Raw genomic sequence first — 7,847 nt, 5'->3', positions numbered from 1 at the left:
CAAGCCTGAGAAGGGTATTCAGGCAGTGATTACTATCCCTTATAGGCATCCCAAGGCCTATCAAGATGAGATTGAGCGGGCCATTCAGGAGTTGCTGGCTCTTGGGCACATTCGGCCGAGCACGAGTCCTTTTGCTTCTTCCGTGGTGTTGGTGAAGAAGAAGGACGGCACATTGAGAATGTGCATTGACTACAGGGCCCTGAACAAGAAGACACTGAAGAACAGCTACCCCATACCCAAGATCAACGAGTTGATGGATGAGTTGAGAGGAGCACGATTCTTCTCAAAGATTGATTTGAGATCTGGGTACCATCAGATTCGCGTGCAGGAGCAGGACATTCCGAAGACCGCCTTCAGATGTCACTATGGGCACTTTGAGTTCTTGGTGATGCCCGTTGGGCTAACCAACGCCCCCGCCACATTTCAGTCCTGCATGAATCACATCTTCCGCAGTCACTTGAGGAAGTTTCTGTTGGTATTCTTTGATGACATTCTCATTTACAGCAGGACTTGGGAAGAGCATCTCCAGCACATTGAGACAGTGTTGCGTATTTTGCAGGGGCAACAGTTCTATGCCAAACTCTCCAAGTGTGAGTTTGGGTTAACGGAGATGTTGTATTTGGGGCACATCATAGGGGTGGACGAAGTGAGAGTCCATGAGGAGAAGATCAGGGCCATTAGAGAGCGGTCGAAGCCGAGGAACGTGACAGAACTCCGGGGATTCATTGGCATTTGTACTTACTACCGGAAGTTCGTCAAGAGTTTCTCACATCTTGCTGCACCCCTGACAGATTTGACGAGGAAGGGGGCTTTCAGTTGGTCGGATACAGCACAGCTAGCCTTTGACAGGCTCAAGGAGGTTATGAGCAGCTACCCAGTGCTGGCATTGCCAGATTTCACGCAGCCATTTGTTTTGGAGTGTGACGTGTCGAGAGAGGGGATCGGCGCAGTATTGATGCAGGGAGGTCACCCTATAGCCTATGAGAGCCGAAAGCTCGTTCCGCACGAGAGGTTGTATTCCATATACAAGGAGATGCTAGCCATCATGCATGCCTTGGCCAAATTCCGACAATATCTAGTGGGTAACAGGTTCAGGGTGAGGACTGAACACAATAGCCTCAGATTCTTTTTGGAGCAAAAGCAACTACAAGAGAGGCAGCAGAAGTGGATCAGCAAGATCCAAGCATATGACTTTGACATTGAGTATGTCAAGGGTAAGAACAACGTGGTAGCAGATGCTCTTTCACGTAGACCAGCCACGTTGTCTCTTATGAGCTTGGATACAGACTAGAGGGCTCGACTCTTGGTAGAGTACTCCAAGGATAGGTTTGCATGTGAGATTCTGGATGGACAGGTGGCAGATGATAGGTACAGGGTGATCGATGAGATCATATACTACAGGGATCGGATTTTATTGACTGAGGGATCTCAGCTCAAGAAGAAGATACCCCAGGCATCACATGATTCACCATTGGCCGGCCATCAGGGGTTTACCAAAACTTATAGGGCCATCAGGGAGAGGTTCTCATGGAAGGGCCTCAAGGACGTACTCCCAACATATCCGGGAGTGCGACGTTTGCCAAAGGAACAAAGGGGAGATGAGCCATCCCGCGGGTTTATTGCAACCTCTTCCCATTCCGGAGGGGAAATGGGAGAGCATTTCGATGGACTTCATCACAGGGTTGCCCGTGGTATAGGGCAAGGATTGTATCTTTGTCGTTGTTGATCGACTGACGAAGTACGCCCATTTCTTTGCCATATCCGCACACTACACAGCAGCACAGGTGGCCGAGCTGTTCTTCAGAGAGGTCTTCAGGCTACATGGTCTTCCTAAGACCATCATCAGTGACAGGGACAGCCGTTTCATGGGCGGGTTTTGGCAGGAGCTTTTTCGGCTAGTGGGGACGGAGTTGACACCGAGTACCAGTTATCACCCACAGACAGACGGACAGACAGAGATAGTTAACAAGTGGCTGGAGGGCTACTTGCGTAACTATGTCAGTGGGCAGCAGAGGGCATGGCTGAAGTGGCTGCATCTGGGGGAGTACTGCTACAACACTACACATCATATGACCATTGGTATGTCACCATTCTATGCTTTGTATGGGTATCATCCTTTATCTTTTGCTGATGTGATGTTTGGTGATAGCAAGGCTCCGAGGGCCAAGATTTGGATCCAGGAGAGCCAGGATATTCTCCGAGCTCTCAAGGATAACATGGCTACAGCGTAGAACCAGCAAAAGCTGTATGCTGACAGGGGTCGGGTGGAGAGACAGTTTGAGGTAGGGGACATGGTCTACCTATGGTTATAGCCATACCGACAGTCATCATTGAAGCAGAAGGGCGCTGAGAAGCTCAAGCCCCACTTTTATGGGCCATACAGGGTGATACGCAGAGTTGGACAGGTTGCATATGAGTTGGAGCTGCCCCAAGGCAGCAAGATTCATAACGTCTTTCATGTATCATGCCTGAAAAAGGCATTGGGGCAGCAGGTGACAATGACAGATGAGCTACCACCTGTTGTCGCGCGGATTGGCACGACAACGCTCAGACCGGGGGCTGTCACTCCGATCCCCGATCCCTCCGTTTAAGCCTGTCTCCCGCGGCTAAGGGGGGTAGTCCCTGTAGGATGATGAAAACCAACTGTCGACCAGTTGGTTAGGAGACACGAGATACGAACCAGTGCCTTAAGAAACGATTACTTGTTAAATGATATAGAAACATGAACCATGAACAGCAATCATATATCAACTTCGCATCTCGACTTGAAAATTCAGATCTCAGCGTGAAAGATATAACGTGATGATTCCCGAAAACAACTGGATCTGACAAAGAAAATTTCCACAATATTATTATTTTTATTTTTTTTTACGCTTTTCGAAAAAAAAAAATTTAAAAGAAAACGATTTTTTTTTTTTTTTTTTTTTTTTTAAAACAAAAGTTTAAAAGAAATCTAAAAGACTAATCTAAAACTAAACTATTTAAAAAATAAAACTAAATCTAAAAAAAAATCTAAATTAAAGTTAAATTTAAAAAAAAGAAAAATATAAACCTAAGCCTAAGCTAACCCTTTTTTATATACTTTTAAATGTTATTTGAAAAGCTAAAAAATAAACTAAACTTAAAAATGAATCAAAATCTATGCTAAATCTAAACATTAATATAAAACAAAATTTAGAATCTAAAGTCTAAAAATCGATACCCTATTAAAATTTAAAAGAAAACTATTTTAATTATAAAACAAAACTAAAATTTTAATCTAAACCTATCAACATTTCATTGAACGTCAAAACTACGACTAAAGCCCTAAACAAAGGAAAAATCGAACACAACAAAATCGTGAAACAATAAAACAGCTAAAATATTACCTGTGCGTGGATCTGTTTTACCTGCGGATTTCAGGAATCGGAACGAGAACCATAAGGAAGAACCCAGCCGTAAGCAGCTAAGTCGATACGCTGAGGGCTTTGAATGATACCTGCGCGGTTATCTTTGACAGCAGCGAGCTCAGATTTGTTTTTCTAAATCGAATTTCTACACAAATGCAGGTGCTAACCCGATGGCATATAACTTGAGCGCTTTCAGAAGTTTTGATGCCCACGATTGCGATTTTGTCTCTTTGGTGTCTCTTTTCAGTCGAAGATTGCAGGTAACAAGGAGTGAGGGCTCTTGACAGCAGGTGGAGATGATACGCAAGAATGATCTCAATATTTGTTGCAGGTTGTATTGGCGGCAAGGGAAAATGTAGCAGTGTGGCAAAGCAGAAGCCCCCCAGAGGTACAACAAAATTCGTATGCTGGATATAGTGGCATGAAAATGGAGTAAACACGTTTTTTCTTTTTGTCCAGACAACCACCGATGCATGAAAAGATCGCCCAGGATAACTCAGCGTATGCGTACAGCCTCTAAAGGGACCACGTGATGGCTTTCAGAACGCAGGGAATTGCTGAGGAGTAATTGCTTGATGGGATCGATCTGTACGCTGATAATCCAGCCACCACACGTCCTAAATTCCAACTTCTTTTCCTGTACTATGTGTTCTGAGACCAAAACGATTGCACAGTTCTTTCAAATGGCTGGTAGAATAAAAAAAATGGTTTGTGGATGGCTGGGCTGGAGAGGAAAAGGGTTTGAATAGCAGGTTTCGCAGCAAATGAGTTGATGTGAAAACCCTTCCAGACCTGCAAAATCCTGGACAGCGAAATGATAACCCTGCAACACTTAATTTTTCTTCCAGATCTTATCTCAGATCTACATCCTGCAAGAAGAAAACAAAACCTGACAGATGCACAAAATTTTAAAGTAAAACCGTCCAAAATTAACCTAAAAAAAAAATAAAAAAAATAAAAAATAAAAAATAAAAAATTTGCAGTAAACAGAATCAAAACCCTAGATCCAGCAAAAGAGTTACAGACATGGCCCCTTGACAGCCTGATTCAGCAAATAATAACAGAAAATATTTAGAATATCAGATAATACTTCCGAAATCTCTCATGTAAACCAGAAAAGAAATTTCAAATGATAAACCCAGGGCCAAAATGAGCTAGGCTCTGCACAGAAAAGCCTGTAGGAGTCGGCTGGTTCAGCCTAGAACTTCCCCAAACGCCCACCAATATTCTCCACTAAAAGGTTTTCCTGCACATCTCAAGCAACCATCAGCACAGAGAGAAAGAAAACTGCTAGATCTCAGTAAATAATGGAGATACCTGCCATTATTTCAGAAACCCTAGCAGCCCTCAAACCCTAGCAGGTGAACAAGATACCTGTGCTCACACTACTCTCAAAACAAGCTATGATTAATGGCTGAAAACTGAAATAATGCAGAAAATTAAAGATCTCACAGCAATTCCAGAGAGTAACACCAACACGATTTGAACCCCAAAGTCTTTTTATTAACCAGAAAATCAGATTACACGAGAGCTTTTTCAGTACTGACTCACAGATCGAATGATCTGAAAATGACTCCTAGCACCCTATTTAAAGGAAATGCTCCAACGGCTAGTTCGATTGATCCATGTAAAAATGATCTCGACCGTTGATGAGGATCAAGACATCTCTTGATCTCATCCGTCGATTTATTCAATTAATTTTTTATTATTATTTTTTAAATTTTTAAATTATTTTTTATTATTATTTTTTGAATTTTTATTATTTTTTATTTATTTCATTTTTTTAAATTTTTAAATTTTTAATCTTTTATTATTTTTTTTATTAAAATTTTTAAATGTTTATTATTTTATTTCATTTTTTAAATGGATCATCGAACTAAGCCATTGGAAACATCACCTAGGACCTAGGACTTAGGACTCACGAGGGGATTTAAAACATTTCTCAACCCTCAAGACACATTACATCATGATTTTTTACAATTTACATCTCAAAGGGATGAACCCACTTAACACAGACCCTCATAGAACACCCAGTTCTGCGACACAACTATAATCTAGCAGACTAACATATAAGACTCTCCCAAAGTTCTGATGACGAAATCCATCCCGACTTTGGGGTCAGGTTTGAAGGAAAACTCTGCCGATCCGTGGATCGGTGAGACAAAAAACCTTCCGGGACATAGATTATCAACAGAAAGTTAGGTCCACCTAGGCAAATTACATACATTGACTCATGTCTGCTTAGATTATTTACAATTCATATATGCAGACTGGGTTTACAATTGAAATCCTCAAGCTGCTGATGACTGTAGGCTGGCACGGACACGTCGTTCAGGTGCTACCCCTTTCTGCCAAGAAAAGAGGGTGTACTGCATGGGAAGTTGACCAGTAGTGGTCAACATCTAGCTCTACTTGGGGACACGTTGCTGCTCTGTAGGAATGTGAGAATCCAGAATTTGCATCCATGCAACACACAACAAAATATAAGTAGCGTCCGTCCAAAATCATCATATACATTAAGCACAAGAAAGATAAAAGCTCTTCATTTATTAACTAACTAATAACATGAAAAGTAAATCTAATCCTATAAACAGAAATGACATGCTGAAAAGACAAGGAGTAGGGATAGAAATACAATACAGAAGATGCCCCATGGCATCAGATATCATCTCTGAAGAACAGCTTGAGCATTTGGCCGTTCACTGGTAGATCAAGTGGTTCGCCATCCAATCTGCTCAAGTAGAATGAGTTTGGCCCAGCTATATCTCTGATGATGTATGGTCCCAGCCACAAACTATCAAACTTCTTATGTTTTCCCGGCTTTTCATTTTTGCGATCCCAGAGTAAAACCATATCTCCAACCTGCAAAGATCTAGATCGAGAGCATTTATCAAAGCTTTTCTTAATATTAGATTGATTTTTACATATAGCCTCAAAAGCTGTCCGACGAGCCTCATCTAATTCCACAATCTGATCTATCCTATTCTGAACAACATCTTTATTAGTGGAAAAATTTTGGAGAAGTTGATAGGCTGGCAATTTTAGGTGCACAGGTAAGGTAACATCCAAGCCATAAACTAATTCAAAGGGAGATTTACCAGTAGACTTCTTCTTAGTAATTCTGTCTGCCCATAAAGCATACTTGATTTTACTGTCCCAAGACTTCTTGTTATCTCCTACTATCTTCTTGATAATGGTTATGAGATTTTTATTACTTGACTCAGCCAAACCATTACCCTGAGGATAGTAATTCGACGAATGAGATAAAACAATGCCATATTTGAAGCAAAAAGATGTAAACTCTGAAGAACTAAAAGCCTTGGCATTATCCGTAGTGATCTTAGCGGGGACACCAAATCTAGTAATGATGTTATTCTCAATGAAATCCATAATCACCTTTTCAGTGGCATTCTTAGCAGGAATGGCTTCGACCCATTTAGTGAAATAATCGGTAGCGGTCAAAATCCAAGAGTAGCCATTGCTAGAATTTTCATGGAACTTCCCTATGAAGTCCAGACCCCAGTGCTGAAAAGGTGCCTCCACAATAACAGGTTGTAGAGGAAGGGCAGCAAGCTTTTGCTTCCCAGTGAACAGTTGACAGGCTTGACACGTTCTAACATACTTGTGCACATCAGAAAAAATCGAAGGCCAGTAATAGCCAGCTCTCAAGATTTTGTGGGCGGTAGTTCTAGCGGCATAATGACCACCACAAAATCCTGAATGAAAATCGGAGATTAATCTTTTGGACTCAACATCGTCAACACACCTAAGCACTATGCCCTCAGGATTTCTCCATCCAAGGCCATCCTTCATAAGGCAGTACTTGGTGGCTTTCAGTCTAAGAGCCCTTCTTTTATGAGCGACTAAATGGTTAGGACATGCAAGATTTGTCAAATAGTAAACTATGTCCTTATACCATTCATGCTCAGCTAATCTTTTCAACTCTGGCGAAGATAGATCGTCAAGGCAGAACAAACCAAGAGTCTTTTCATTACTTTCAGTTAACATTTGAGCTAAACCTTGGCCTTTGATCAGCTTGGTGGGTCTAATTTCTAAATCATACTCTTGTATTTTAGTAACCCACCTAGCACGAGTCCCTAAGCAATCAGTTTGAGTCAATATGTCTTTAACAGCAGAATGTGGGACGAAAGCAATGATCTTAGAATAACCCACATAAGTTTTAAAATGCTTAAGAGACTTGACCAAGGCATAAGCCTGCTTTTCCATGGTATTGTACTTCAATTCGGAGTTTTGAAGTGCTCTACTCATGAAAGCAATAGGCTGCTCGTGACCATCTTTATTCTTTTGAAGCAAGACACCGGCAATGGTATCCTCAGAAGCGAAAGAAAAAATCATGAAATCTTTGGAATAATCAGGACTAACAAGGACAGGAGCTTTCGCGATAGCAGACTTGATTTCTTGGAAAGCCCTTTTGCCTTCTTCCTGCCAGACAAATTT

The sequence above is a fragment of the Pinus tabuliformis genome, chromosome 8 (genome assembly GCF_031772625.1).
Source record: "Pinus tabuliformis cultivar Carrire ecotype Pingquan chromosome 8, CPIR1, whole genome shotgun sequence".
In the NCBI taxonomy this organism is placed as follows: Eukaryota; Viridiplantae; Streptophyta; class Pinopsida; order Pinales; family Pinaceae; genus Pinus; species Pinus tabuliformis.
This window is presented reverse-complemented; position numbering follows the sequence as displayed.